Raw genomic sequence first — 14,947 nt, 5'->3', positions numbered from 1 at the left:
GTCCAGAGGCGGTGAGATTCTACTCGAGACTGGCAGAGGTTCTTTCTGAGAAGAAACGTCAACCGTAGAGTTCTGTTATGGCTGGATGAGATGTCGACTCTCATTCTCCCTCGTGAGGTCTGCTCTGCTATGTCTCAGGGGCACAGGATCATCAGCCCTCAGGCCTGTCTCTCTGGCGGGTATGGATTACGAAGCTACAGTGGTCGAGAGTCGCATAGACCAGCGACTCCAATAGTTTAATGTCTTTATTAACATTGTAATATTAATGAATGAAAATAAAATAATAAAAGTTGCAGAACATGGTTGGTAACCACAGCCGTTGGCGTGCTTTGGCCAACGGATTGTAAAATGAGGGTTAGTGTTAACCTTCACATTACAACTCCAAATAGTAAACTGTATTAGGAAGGTTGGTGGTGAGCCTCACAGTATAATTCCCAAATGGATGTAGTAGTAGTAGTAGTCGTAGATGATGATGACTGTGATGATGAGGATGAGGATGATATTGCAACTATGAATATTCTGTGTTAACCCGATATTTTCTACAAATAAATGGTTACTTTGTTTCTTCATCCTCCACAATACTGACAGGATTCAGAATTACACATCAATGACATTAATATCCAGTAAAGCGTCAGGCAGCACCGTTTGTACACTAACATGGTCCAGATTTTCTTTCTTCTGCAGTTTATTTCTAGTATCTCAGTGACAGAGAGAGAATGCCACGGCTCACCATCCATTCCATAGCACTTCTTCGTGACTTACATCATTCTAGTGTTAATCTCTTGTTAAAAATCACACTGAAGATATAGAGATGGGAATTTAGGCCAAGTTAGAGTAAAAAGAGTATAGTTAATGCGACGGCTTACTGTATATCCTCTCACCATAGACTCTGAAGAAATAAATGGTGGTTTTAGTAAGCGCTTCACTTTAATGGCGCGCCGCATTTTTTTTTTTTTTTTTTTTAATTCTCGCCTCAGTGGATTTTCGTCAGCTGTGTAGAGGCATTTTGAAGTGAAAATTCTTCTTCAGTAACCCTTCCTGTACGAGACATTATTCCTAACTCGAATATAATCGTCTGGTAATTTTAATATTACAAAATACATCAACGAAGTGAAGATTTTTAAAAGTTTAGATTGAAAAAAAGTGAAAACTGAAATGTGTTAAGATTGATTAAAAAAAAAAAAAATGAAAAATTTGGAGTGATATCTGTAAGAAGTAACTCGTGGATCGTCTCTTCGATATTTTGAAAACTAAAATATACAATGATATTTTTTGAGATGGAAATATATTTATTTTTAAAATTACTTTGATGACTTTTTATAATTTAATATTCGAGTTTTTTTTCCATCTTGAGACAGAATTTTCAAGTTTCTTTTTTTTTTCATTTATAGATTCTTTTTCTTGATGGATTATTCGAAAAGGGAGGGGTTAAATACAGCCTTCATTAACCCATTCACCACTAGGGGGGTTGTTCTAAGCTGAATAAAATCGTCTGGAGGCAACGAGAACGGCAAATGTAAAATTGGGGTAAAGGGTTTGGGATTTTAATAAAGCTGGGAAGGAAATGAGTAACCTGAAGAAATCTGGCCAAGGTTAAAAATTTGATATCAAGGAGGTAAAGTATGACGACACATAATCCTTATCCTTTCACCTTAACTTGGTCCAGATTTTCTTTTTCTAACTTAAATCACGTAGCTAAATGACTCTGAAAAATTCTCTACTGTATATATTCAAAAGCATTTCTTTGTTACTAGCATCATATTCTAGCCTATTGTTACAGCTTGGCATTTAGGGGGGAGAGAAGACAAATTTAGGCCAAGCTAAAGTGAAAATCATAGTGTTGGAGTGACAAAGATAAATAGTACTCAGCATGATTAAACGAGTCTTGCCCGGAATTGAAGCTCGGTGAACCATCGAAGCTTCGAATCCCGTCAGTCACCCTCTAACCGTGAGAGGGGGAGGACGCTGGAGCTGTGTGTAAATTTTGTCAGTGTTAATTGCGTTTAAATGGCTTCCCTATCTTGCCTAGATAAGCAAACGTAAGCGAGGGCATTGTTCGTCAGTTCCTTGATAGCTACTAGTACTTTTAACTGAACCAAATCGCCTTTATTAGCGTGAAAAGTGGTGTGAAAGTAAGTTACCTGAGAAGGGTATGGAGCTAAGAGAGAGAGAGAGAGAGAGAGAGAGAGAGAGAGAGAGAGAGAGAGAGAGAGAGAGAGAAATGAAGGAGCGTTGTGGTGCTGATGTGGATATGGCGTTACGTGGAGAGACAGACACATAAATGAGGAAGTGGAGGAGGGTTGTGGTGTTGATGTGAGTATGGAGTTACGTGGTGAGACAAATGAGGAAGTTAAGGAATGTTGTGTTGTTGATGTGGACGTGGAGTTGCGTGGAAAGACAGACAAATGAGGAAGGAAAGAACGTTGTGTTGTTGATGTGGGGGTAGAGTTGCGTGGAGAGACAAAATGAGGAAGTAAGGATGCGTTGTGGCGTTGATGTGGTTTTGATCTATGGTGTTAAGAGAAATACCTTGAGATGGTTTGGCCAATTTAGAACCAACGAAGCCTATTTGTAACCAACGAAGCCTATTTAGAACTAACAAAGCCTATTTAAGATGAAATTGACCAGCCTCAATCATCCCTGAGTGGCATTATGTGAGCAATAAGCCCCAACCACCCCCTAAATATAAACCTACAGAGGCTGAATCCGACTGCAGCGCCTTAATTGCCCACTAAACCACCAGGCTCCAAAAGCCGGTTATAAGGTTACCTCCCAGCGTGGTAAAATATGGTTTCCTGGTGTACAGGAAACCTTTCGGCTTGTCACTCAGTGTAGAGTCACCCGTAGACAGAAGGAAGAGGAAAGAATTAAGGAAAGAAAGACAAAAGACAAAGGAAGGAAAAAAGGAAGAAGAGAGGAAAGGGCAGTCACGCAAGAGCAGCACTACACCGAGTGACTCGATGGTGAGCGCCCCCACCTACCACTAATTATTATTATTATTATTATTATTATTCACTCAGTGTAGCGCTGCTCTCGGGTGTCTGCCCTGTCCTCTCCCCCATTCTTCTTTCCTTCCATCTTCTATCTTTCGTTCCATCATTCTTTCCTCGTCCTTCTGCCTACGGCTAACTTTACACTCCCTCTTCTGTCTTTCTTTCCTTCATTCTTTCCTCTTCCTTCTGCCTGTGGGTGACTCTACACTGAGTGACAAGCCAAATGGTTTCCTGTACACCAGGAAACTATTTACTACGCTGGGTGGTAACCATATAACCAAATTTTGGCGCCTGGTGGTTTAGTGGGTAATTATTGTGCTCCAATCGGATTGAGCCGGTGAAGGTTTATATCCAAGAGGCGGTTGGGGTTTATTGCTCACGTAATGCCGTTCAGGGATGAGTGGGGTTGGTCACTCATCTTAAATGTCAGGACCAACTGCCTAGCCTCGGGCTCCTACGCTCCTCATGGGTCAACGTAGGATTGGATGATGGATGGATGGATTATTATTATTATTATTATTATTATTATTATTATTATTGTAACCATCATTGAAAATTATACGCCACTTTATTTGTTATATATTCCAGCAAATATTATGTGATTTTCTTGTAGTCAGGGAAGCCTTTAGTATGCCCTCTTACCCGGCATTCTCTTCCATCAGTATCTTTTTCTTTAATGTTGTTTTTATTAGGTCTGATGGTAGGAAGATAAGGATGATGATGATGATGATACTCGTTGTTATAATGTGATGATGGTGATGAATGATGGTGATGATGATGATACTCGTTGTTATGATATGATGATAATAATGATGATGATTATGGTAATGATGATGATGGTGATGATGATGGTGATAATGTTGACGATTATGGCAATGAAGATGTTGGTGATGATTGTGGTGATGATGATGGTAATGATGATGATAATGATACCTGTTGTTATTATGTAAAGCTTAATTTTACTCGTTTTTTTTCTTTTTTTTTCCCCTGGAGGTTAAGCGGATGTTTCTTGTTTGACCCTTTGCTTATGTAGTTTCTTATTGTTTAAAACTTTCCCTGCAGTATTAATTAGTTCACTTCGTTATTGCAAAGGTGCGTTATTCCGGTCACAAAACAATATTTAATTTTATTTTGTTTACTAAGCTTCTAGAATCGAAATCCTCCTTCTCCTCATCCTCTTCAATTTCTTCCCTTTTTCATTCCTTCATCGTCGTATTATTATTATTATTATTATTTTATTATTATTATTATTATTTTATTGTTATTATTATTATTATTATTATTATTATTATTATTATTATTTATTATTCTGGGGCACGGCTTAACTCCGCCCACACTGTGACGTCACGGAGATGTTGTGGGAGAGAGCGGGCATCGGAGTCCTCCAGCCTCAGTGTGGCTTGGGCAGTGGCAGGGTAGGGTAGTGCTGCCCCAAGTGACCGTAACTCTGACTGGCTGTGCATCCTCCTGGTGACATGAGAGGAAATTAGCTGTGTGCAATGAAGCTACGATACATAGTGTGGATCCTGTCCTTCTGGGCGGCGACTACCTCCGCTCAGTATGGTAAGTAAGCTTCCTGCCCTTCGGTACACCATCGTTACCCTCGGAACTGGTGTCAAAGCTTTCGTTTGCTTTCATTTTCTCTTCCTTACATTTGGACCATTGTGGGCATTACGGCTTGTGTGAATGTTCGTTTTTACCATGCCCGTGTTATAGATAGATAGATAGATAGATAGATAGATAAATTGATTGATATATATAGATAGAAAGTTAAACATAATTTTGTGCGCGTACGCGAGAAAATGTCGAAATAAAAAAATCCTCGTATTGAAAGAAAAGCAGAGTATCGCTCATAAATACGTTGTTCCCAGGGCGTCGGACAAATATTGAAATGCATAATGGGACCAAAAAAAAAAAAAACAATGCTAATATTCGCTGGTTTTACTTAAGAACCATAAAAACTTTTCACACCGAAACCTCCAATAGTCCTTTGTATGCGGGATGGGCAGGCGTGTTGACGTGTGCGTATGAAGGCTTGTGGAAAAAAGAAAGACAACAATATAAATATAACTAAAATGCGTATATAGCGATGCGTATTTCGACTCTCTCTCTCTCTTATACGTGGATGTTGACTGATCTGGAGAGAAATATGGGTGATTGGACATGTATGAGGTGAAAGCCGAGATGAACATGATTGGACATATAAAGGTTGTGTGAGATAGTTTGGACATAGAAAACAAATGGAGTGCGAGAGACAAGTGGAAAGTAAGAGTCTAGTGGAGGGAAAAGGCTAGCTTGATTTTGTGAGGAAAGGTTGTTGATTAGTAGGGACAGAAAGTAGTAGTAGTAGTAGTATATAGATAGCACTTACAGTCAGCAGTTCACTTTTATTTATTTCACAGCCATTAAGGGATTATTAGGCTACACACACACACACACACACACACACACACACCTCCCCATGTCCCTATTCGTCTGCCTAAAACTCCCTTCCCCTTTCTTCCCCCCTCTGTAACATTCCCCCCCCCATCCTTCTTTCATTTATTTGCTGTATCATCATTAATCCCTTTACTAATCCCAGCTGGGTAAGATTCCGTACCTATATGAATCTACGCATCATAAATAAATCCCATACGGTCTAAATCAAGAGCACGTTTCTTTTTTTAAGGATAAGCCATATTTACGCTAAACCCAGGCAAATTCTACGCAAGTCTGGATTAAAATAGGTTAATCTCAGAGTGGCTAATCCCCCTACGCCATTACCTGTGCGTAACCCGACGGGGGGGGGGGAGGTAATTGAAGGGGACAAGGAAGTAGGAAGGTAAATACAGCCTCGTTTATCGGGCCTAGAGATGAAGCGCCTTTTCGTCAGCGATTTATTTTGCCAGATGCACCTTACTGCTTTCTTATACCGGTGTGTTGATGAGAGAGAGAGAGAGAGAGAGAGAGAGAGAGAGAGAGAGAGAAATCCCACACAAGACAATGGTAAGCTGTAACGTACAAAATAATCGCTAAAGAACAGATGCTAACGGACGCTCCTTTCCCGATAGTAACACCGCGTTCTATCGGAGCGTAATCCGTGTTTGGTAATTGCGTAAAGATAAAGTTATAAACAGTCTTACGCATCACTTACGTACAATTATATATATATATATATATATATATATATATATATATATATATATATATATATATATATATATATATATATATATATATATATATATATATATATATATATATATATATATATATAGATAGATAGAGAGATAGATTATATATATAGATAGATAGATAGATACTCTTCCTTACGCTTTATGGTTGGGATGATCTGTCGGGTAAGCTTACTAACTGCCCAATTTAGCATGAACTAAATTGCCCTCTCTCCAACTTCATTCCTGAGATGTAACAAGAGTTGATGATGATGCTAGTCAGGAAGAAGTGCTGTAGAACTGTTGTATTGTCATTAAGCTGTGACAAGGTTAGCACGAAAAAGTCACGAAGAAGTGCACTGGAAAGGATGTAGAGTCATAGCATCGTCTTGTTAATTTGCGACAGGTTTTAACAGATAGGGTGTGATTTGGTGTGATGCAGGTCTTATGGTTCTCTCTCTCTCTCTCTGTCTCTCTCTCTCCGTCATATGATCTAGGTAATGGCTAGAATGTGAGCTTTGATAAATTGGATGGATGGTGGATGGAATGCATGATATGATGTGATGTAAGTATCTCTCTCTCTCTCTCTCTCTCTCTCTCTCTCTCTCTCTCTCTCTCACTGGGTAAAGATGGCTAAGTCTACTGAAGATAATAACTGCTTTGAGTTAAGATACCTACTGTCTGTTTTATAATTCTGATTATATAATAGAGTAGGAATTCTGCAGTGCTAGATATAATCCCAAATTAAGATTCATATTCTGGTATAAAATGAATAAAGTCCCAGTTTTTACAGTAAATGATATGGATGATAATGTAAAAAATCTACATTGCTCTTATATACTCTAGGCTAAAGTTAGAATATCTATTTTGGCTTGATATGCAGAATTTTAAGTAGTATAATTAATTACGATAGATCGATTGTAAGAAATAATTAGTCACCTTTTTTCTTTTTTCTTTTTTTTTTTTGGACTCAGTACTGGTAAAGGCTTAATTTTCCTTTATTTTCTTTGTTGTATTTATTTTTTTTAGCAGATGATAGAACAGATGCTGAATTTTCTGCGGTCTAAATTCTGCTGCTAAGGAAAATTTCTCCTCACATCTGCTGAAAATTAGACTATGGTAACTGCTGCGTGTATATATTGATTTTATAGTGCTGTGAATTGCTCAGATGGTAGAATTATACACCACATTGGGACGTCCTGTTTACTGAGAATATGGAACACTTCTGGCCCGACTTGGACAGTTTTCAAGTAGGAGAGTAATTTTGCATCCTAAGCAGAATTTTCATGTGTGTAAAATTGCTGTCTGCCTAGCCTTGCGTGTGATGACTGTGTGTTTGTGTTCATGCATTAGGCATCTCGAATCTTAAACCCGAATATTCTGTTGTGGTCGCGTGTGCAAATGCGATGTGGATGTTTTTGGAAGTCTGTCTCTCGGTTTGGTCTCTCTGATTTCTGGCTCTGATCTAAGGCTTCCAAAACGCATGCGCTTGTGTGTGTGTGTGTGTGTGTGTGTGTGTGTGTGTGTGTGTGTGTGTGTGGTGGTGAGGGTAGGGTGGAATACAGGCTTATATTTTTGTGTTCTGATGATACTGTAGTGATTTCGTTGATGTGATACTAGTGATTGAGTTAGATTCTGTTGCAGCAAGTTGGTGTTGGATGTTTATAAGAAGAGTGAGGTGGTGAAGTTTGATTTGCGTGAGATCTGGTGTGTTTTGGTTAAGTGTGTGTGTGTGTGTGTGTGTGTGTGTGTGTGTGTGTGTGTGTGTGTGTGTGTGTGTAGCCGCTCGATTAATTGCCGAAAAACAGGAATTGTGGATAAAACAGGCGAGTGTGAGAGGCATTTCAGGTGTGATGGATTTAATATAAGGTGAGAAGTGAGAAAAAAGGGCAAGGGAAGAAAAGATAAGGCAAGGAAGGAAGTGGGATGGAGGAAGAAAGGGTGAAGTGGGAAGAGATGGAAGAAGTAGTGAAGTGGGGTGTTCAGGAAGGTGGAGACAAGAGGAGAGGAGAGAACTGGGAAGAGAAGTTGAAGAGGGAAGAGAAGGGCAGGAGGAAAGAGGTGAAGAGAAGATAGTATTGAGGTAGGGTAAAGAGGAAGAAAAGGGGAAAGGAAGAGATGAGTAGAGAAGAGTTAGATGGGAGTTGGAGAGAGGTTAGGAGGAGAAGAGGTTAGGCGAACTGGGGTGGGGGAGGAAAAGAGGAGAAGAAGGGAAAAGGAGTGACGGGGAAAGGAGAGGAAATGAAACGAGGATGGGGAATAAAGAGGAAGAAGGGATAGCAGTAGAGAGAGAGAGAGAGAGAGAGAGAGAGGTTAAGGAGGAAGAAGAGAAGAGACGGAAGAGAATAAGAAGAGCAGGAAGGAGGGCTGTAAGGTGAGACGGGCGGCATCAGGTCGGGTGAAAGAGAAGGAAGGGGGACGGGTGGGATGGGGTACAATGAGGGTACAATAGTTCGCCCTCACTGTCCTTTGCTGACTAACCATCCTGTGTTGAGAGAGGCTTGAGATCTTTCCCTACCCATTGATGGCTTTTTACAAAATTCTGAGGCAAGGAATAAAAGTTACGAACGTACCTAAAGTGTAGACGCATTGAAAGTTACGAACATTCCTTAAGTGTACTCATTATAAGTTACGAACATTCCTTACGTGTAGACCCAGTGAAAGTTACGAACATTCTTTAAGTGTAGACGCATTGAAAGTTACGAACATTCCTTAAGTGTAAACTCAGTGAAAGGTACGAACATTCTTAAGTGCAATTCAGAGTAGAATGATAGTATGGGTTAAGTAAGGTTTGTCCCTGATTGCACAGCCAAACCAAAATTTTCCCAACAGTTCTTTGCCACATTGTGTCCTACTTTCCATACTCATCATTCATTTAGCAGACTTCACAGGGTATCCTCCTTCTCATACTATTTTGTTGTATTCTTATCACATAAATATAGGTCACGTAACATCTGTCGTCACGGCCAACAGAGAAGCGTCGGTGAATTTTTGTCTGTCTGTACGTAGGGTGTGGGGAAAGGGGGAAGGAAGACGAAGATGGACACAAGAGGGATTAAGGAAGGGAATACAGTCAGAGGTGCAAGTAAAGAAACAGCATAGTAGGGAAGAGGGAAGGGGATGTTAAAGAATTGGACGAGGGAAGTGTGTAGGAAAGTTAATGAAGTTACCCTTTTGACAGCTAAAAGTTTTCTCAATTGACACATTTAGGATGATAGACCTTCGCTAGGATTAGGTTTTAGGTCTTTATGTATTGCTACCCCCAATAGTACTCAGCTTTGGGGGGACATGTAGTAATAAAGGACTTGACAACACCCTCCTTTACTCCTTCACTACGTGGGGTCTTGCTTAAGGTGAAGAAAATATTTGCAGTAGAATAGTACAGTAAAGAATTACGTCCTTGGGAGAAAGGGATTAACTTGAAAAAAATACGTGAAAGTGTCGATGGCAGGAAATTTGGCTTTAGCTTGTTTTTGACCTCACTGACAGGGTTTCTTTATTGCATCAGGCAGCTACTCTGTTTTTAATTAAAGATAGATGGATAGGCGGATGGTTGGATAGATAGATAGGTAGATAGACAGCCGGATGGATGGACGGATAGACAGGTAGATAGATAGACGGTTAGTGCAGTCATACTAGCGAAAAGGATGAGAAGAAAGATGGAGTGAAAAGAGAAAAAAGGGAGAGAAGAGCAGGACTTAGATGGAAGAGTTGAAAGGAAGCAGGAAGAGAGGATGTAAGGAAAGATGGAGGAAGGTGGGGAGGGGAGGGAAGAGAGAAGAGGAAGGGGAGAGGAGGGTGCAGGGAGGGAGTAGGGGAAAGGGAAAAGAGGTAAAAAAAAAAAAGTAGAGAAAAAATTGATGGAGAAAGGAAGAGGAAGGTAAAGGAAAGTGAGGCAAGGAAAGGGGGAAGGGAGGGAGGGAGGGAGGGAAGGGTGATGAAGATAAGAGGGAGGGATAATGAGTGGGGAAGGAGAGGGAGAGGAAGATAAAGGAAAATGAGGAAGGTGAAATAGGTAAGGGAGGAGTAAGGGAAGATAAGGGGGTAGAAGAAATGAATGAGGGCGTGGGGTAAGGGGGGGAGGGATGACGGGGGGATAATGAATGGGGGAAGAGGAGGGGGGAGTAAAAGGAAGCTCAGGGATGGGAGGAAGGGGCAAGAGGAGATGAGGGAGTAGGGATGGGGGAGGGAGAATGGGAGGAAAGTAAGGGAAGATAGGAAACTTACAGAAGGGAGGAGAAAGGGAGATGTAGAGGAAATGAATAAAGGTGTGGGGATAGAGGGAAGGGGTGAGGGGTAAGTGGAGGGGTAGTGAATGGGAGAAGAAGAATGGAAGGTAAAGGAACATGAGAAAGCTGAACTGGGGGAGGGGGGGAGATGATGGGGGAGGGGTAATGAAGGGGTGTGGAGACAGGGATGAAAGGCCAAGAAAAAGAAGATGACTAAGATTTGTCACCTATCGAGTGCACGTGATTCATCAAGGGAGACTGTCTGATTATTCCAAGTCCCAGTTTTCACCCTTGAACACGACTCTCGGTAGTCTGTTTGCACCCAAGTCTCAAAATAAACCGCTGGGTGAACGGGGACAAGGGATAAACAAACTGAATCCGCGAGTCTGGTGGGAAAGGGCGATTAGTGGGTAGTTGACATCCCTCGGTGCCACCTGACCCACTTCTCTCTCTTTCCTCCTCCTCCTCCTCCTCTCTTCCCTCCTCCTGCTTTCTCTCCTTACTACACCATTTTCCTCCTCCCTCTCGTCCTCCTCCTCCTCCTTCTCCCCGGGGCTGCTCTTTCGGTATTTTGTGATTATCGCCCCCATCACAGCGTTGTCATTATCTCTCCCTGTCTTTATTCTTTATCCCGCCCTCACAGGCATTTCATTAGCTGCCTGGTAATTAACGCATTATTTTTTTACCTGTCCGTGTATTCCCTTTATTGTAGTTGTTACCTGGCCTTGGGAACAGAAGCGGCGTCTCCATAAGTACCCTCCTTTTGCAGCATCATTTTTAGCACCAGCGGGAGAAGGCAGTGAAATGGCGGGGAACAGGGCGACATGGAGGCGATTTATTTGTGGCCACCCCTTACGGGATAAAGGCGTCTGGCAATAGATAGATACCGTAGATAGATAGATAGGGGTAGCCGGCGTTGCTCGGGTAAATTCCTATGATCGTGCATACCGGCATTGCCTGGGACCCTGGATGGCCTCTTCCCCTGTGAACCTATTCCCACCATGGACTTATTCCCTTTACCCACCCACCCACCAACCCTGCCCACACACCTCACCCGCCCTACCCACCATGAACCTATTTCCACTACCCACCCACCCTTTCCACGGACCTCATCCACCCCGCCCACCCCATCCATGAGACCCATTGTAACTAATTATATGGGTGTAGAATAAAAAAAAGAAAAAAAACTCTACGGTCATTGGCTGCCAGGTTTCCATGACGTTGACGATTATTTATAATTGGGGACGCCACGTAGCAATTGTACACTTTTAATAGCGTCTTAAAAAGTTACACATGCTTAAGCTGTCTAGGGAGTTCTGTATGCATCCCCTTCGATTACCATAAAGGACAGACAGACAGACAGACTTTCTCTTTTATGCATATTAGGATTCTTTTAGTTAGAAAGAAAAATGGTAAAGATTCACACCATGCCTATATCACACACACACACACACACACACACACACACACACACACACACACACACACACACACACACGCACACACACACACACACTAAACTTCTAGGAGAAATCTGAGTGAAAGCATCTCATCCCTAACACAAACTCCAGCGTCAGCGTCGATCCCTACTGTCTCAGACTGTCCTCCTCCTCCTCCTCCTTACTCCACCGCTCACATATCGTTCCTTCCTTTTTCCCTCTTCCCTCACATCCTCGTTTCTTCAGGTACTCCTTTCCTATTGCCTTCCTGTCTTTCTCTCTCTCTCTCTCTCTCTCTCTCTCTCTCTCTCTCTCTCTCTCTATCCCTCCCCCGTGTTCGCTCGAATCATCCCTCCTCTCCATATTACCTCCATTGTTTCTCTCCACTCGATCCCCTCCCCCCTCCCCCTCCTCCCTGTTCTCTCCCCTTCTCCCTCCTTCTCTCCCTCCCTCCTGTCTCCAATTTCTCCCTCCTTTTCCTTCGACTACCCAGACAATTGAGACGGAAAGGAAAACACGAAAGGAATGTTGGGGGGAGAGAGAGAGAGAGAGAGAGAGAGAGAGACTTATGAGACATGTGAATCAAAGGAGGAAAAATAATGATCTTGAGGAAAAGAAAAGAAACACACACACACACACACACACACACACACACACACACACACACACACACACACACACACACACACACACACACACACACACACACACAGAGGAGAGAAAAAGGGAAAGACATAAAGCCAGACAAAAAACAGGAAAAAGAATAGAACAAAACAAGAGGTAATAAATAAATAAATACAGATAGACCGATAGATAGATGGATAGACACAGATAGATAGATGGATAGACAGATGGATAGATAGATAAATAGATAGATATTTGAGATGCATGTTTTGGGGAGTAAGATGAAAGTATATATAAAAGGATTGGAAGGCGTTGTAAATATGGAAGGTTATTGTTGATATTGTTATTGTTGTTGTCATTGTTGTCTATCTATCTATCTATTGCCAGACGCCTCAATCCCGTTTGGGGTGGCCACAAACAAATCGCCTCCAAGTCGCCCTGTCCCCCGCCTTTTCACTGCCCTGCTCCCAACTCACACACCCCTCCCTCATATACCTCTCCACCCCATCCCTCCATCTCATCCTAGGCCTCCCCCTCCCTCTTCCCCCCTCCACCTCACTCACATACACTCTCTTCGTCAGTTTTTCACCCCCCATCCTCTCCACATGGCCAAACCACCTCAGTGTGTTCCTCATAACGCTTCCTATCACATCCACATCCACACCACAACGCTCTTTTATATCCTCATTCGTCAGCCTGTCTCTCCATGTGACTCCACAGGCTCCTTTTAAATAACTTATTTCCACTGCTCTCTTTCTTGACTTGTGTCCTTCCAACAACGTCCAAGCTTCACTTCCGTACGTTAGAGTTGGTATCACAATACTGTCATGTAGTAACTTTTTCACTTCCATGCTCACTTCCCTGTTTCTTATCACTGCTTTCAAAGAACCAGCAACCTTTCTTCCCTGCTGTACCCTTTCAAGCACTTCATCCTCCAAACCTCCATCCATACTCATCACACTACCCAAGTACTTAAACGTACTCACATTTTCCAATTCCTCACCATCCAACCTCGCTGTACATTCACAGACTTCACCTCTATCAAAAATGATCACTTTACTCTTCCCTACATTCACCTTTAGATTCCGTTTCTTACACACTCTCCCAAACTCATCCACCAAGCCTTGCAGCTCCCCTTCGTCTTCACTCAACAACACAGTATCATCTGCAAACAACAGTACAGGGAGTTTCCAAACACTATCCTCTCTCACCAGGGCCATTCCAACATCCACTACCCTACCTTGTACCTTTTTTATGACCCCATCCATGTACAGATTGAACAACCATGGAGACATTACACATCCCTGTTTCAACCCAACCTTCAAAGAGAAAAATTCACTTAGTTCACCATCCACACGCACTGCAGCCTTCACATCATCGTGCATACTCTTCACAGCATTCAACAACTTCCCATCTACTCCATATATTCTTAACACTTTCCACAATCCTTGTCTATCCACCCTGTCATATGCTTTCTCCAAATCCATGAAAGCCGCATACGTCTTTCTCTTCTCTAGAAACTTTTCCACTAAAGATCTAAGAATGAATATCTGATCTACACAACCTCTTCCCTTCCTAAAGCCTCCCTGTTCTTCTCCAACTAATTTCTCTGTTCTTTCTCTAACTCTGTCAATAAGTATCCTACCATACACTTTTCCTATTATACTAAGAAGACAAATGTCCCTATGATTACCACACATTTCTTTTTCCCCTTTTCCCTTGTACAAAGGAATAATTATACCTGACTTCCAATCCTCCGGGACTCTACCTTCCTCCCAGGCCAATCTGTACATCTTCCACATCCATTCTACTACTATCTCTCCCCCATGCTTCAGCATTTCACCACACACTCCATCAATTCCTGGGGCTTTCCCCGATTTAACTTTCTTCATTGCTTCCACAACTTCTATCCTACTGATTTCTTCCTGTCTTCTCACCTCCCTCCTTCTCCCAGCCATTCCCCAGCCACTTATACTCGCATTACTTCCATCCTCTATGTTCAGCAATTCCTTAAAGTGTTCTCTCCATCTGCTCACTTTTTCTCCCTTCTCCACTAGTAATCTACCATTTTTATCTTTCACTCCCCTGCTAACTTCACTTCCACCCTGTCTTACTCTTTTCACCTCTTTCCAGAACATTTTCTTACAGTCCTTCCACTTTACACTCAAATTCCTTCCAAATTCCTCATCCACTCTCTTCTTACTCTCTCTTACTAATCTTTTCACCTCTTTCTTTCTTCATATAACTCTCTCTTCCGCCTCTCAACTTCTTCCACGCCCCTATTTCTCATCCATTCATTGTATGCTTTCTTCTTTTGTGCCACAGCCTGTCTCACCTCTTCAGTCCACCACGCTGTTCCTTGCACCCCCCTCCGTCTTCTCTTCCTTCCACACACCACCTCACATGCTGCACATATTTCTTCTGTAAATATCCTACACACACCTTCCAGGTCCCCCATCTGCTCCAATTCATATTTGCCCAATCGTTCCTCCACTTCTCTCTTATACTCT

The sequence above is a fragment of the Coenobita brevimanus genome, chromosome 98 (assembly GCF_032717465.1).
Source record: "Coenobita brevimanus isolate Jiangsu-jjx chromosome 98, ASM3271746v2, whole genome shotgun sequence".
Lineage (NCBI taxonomy): Eukaryota > Metazoa > Arthropoda > Malacostraca > Decapoda > Coenobitidae > Coenobita > Coenobita brevimanus.
Note: the sequence above shows the minus strand (reverse complement) of the source record.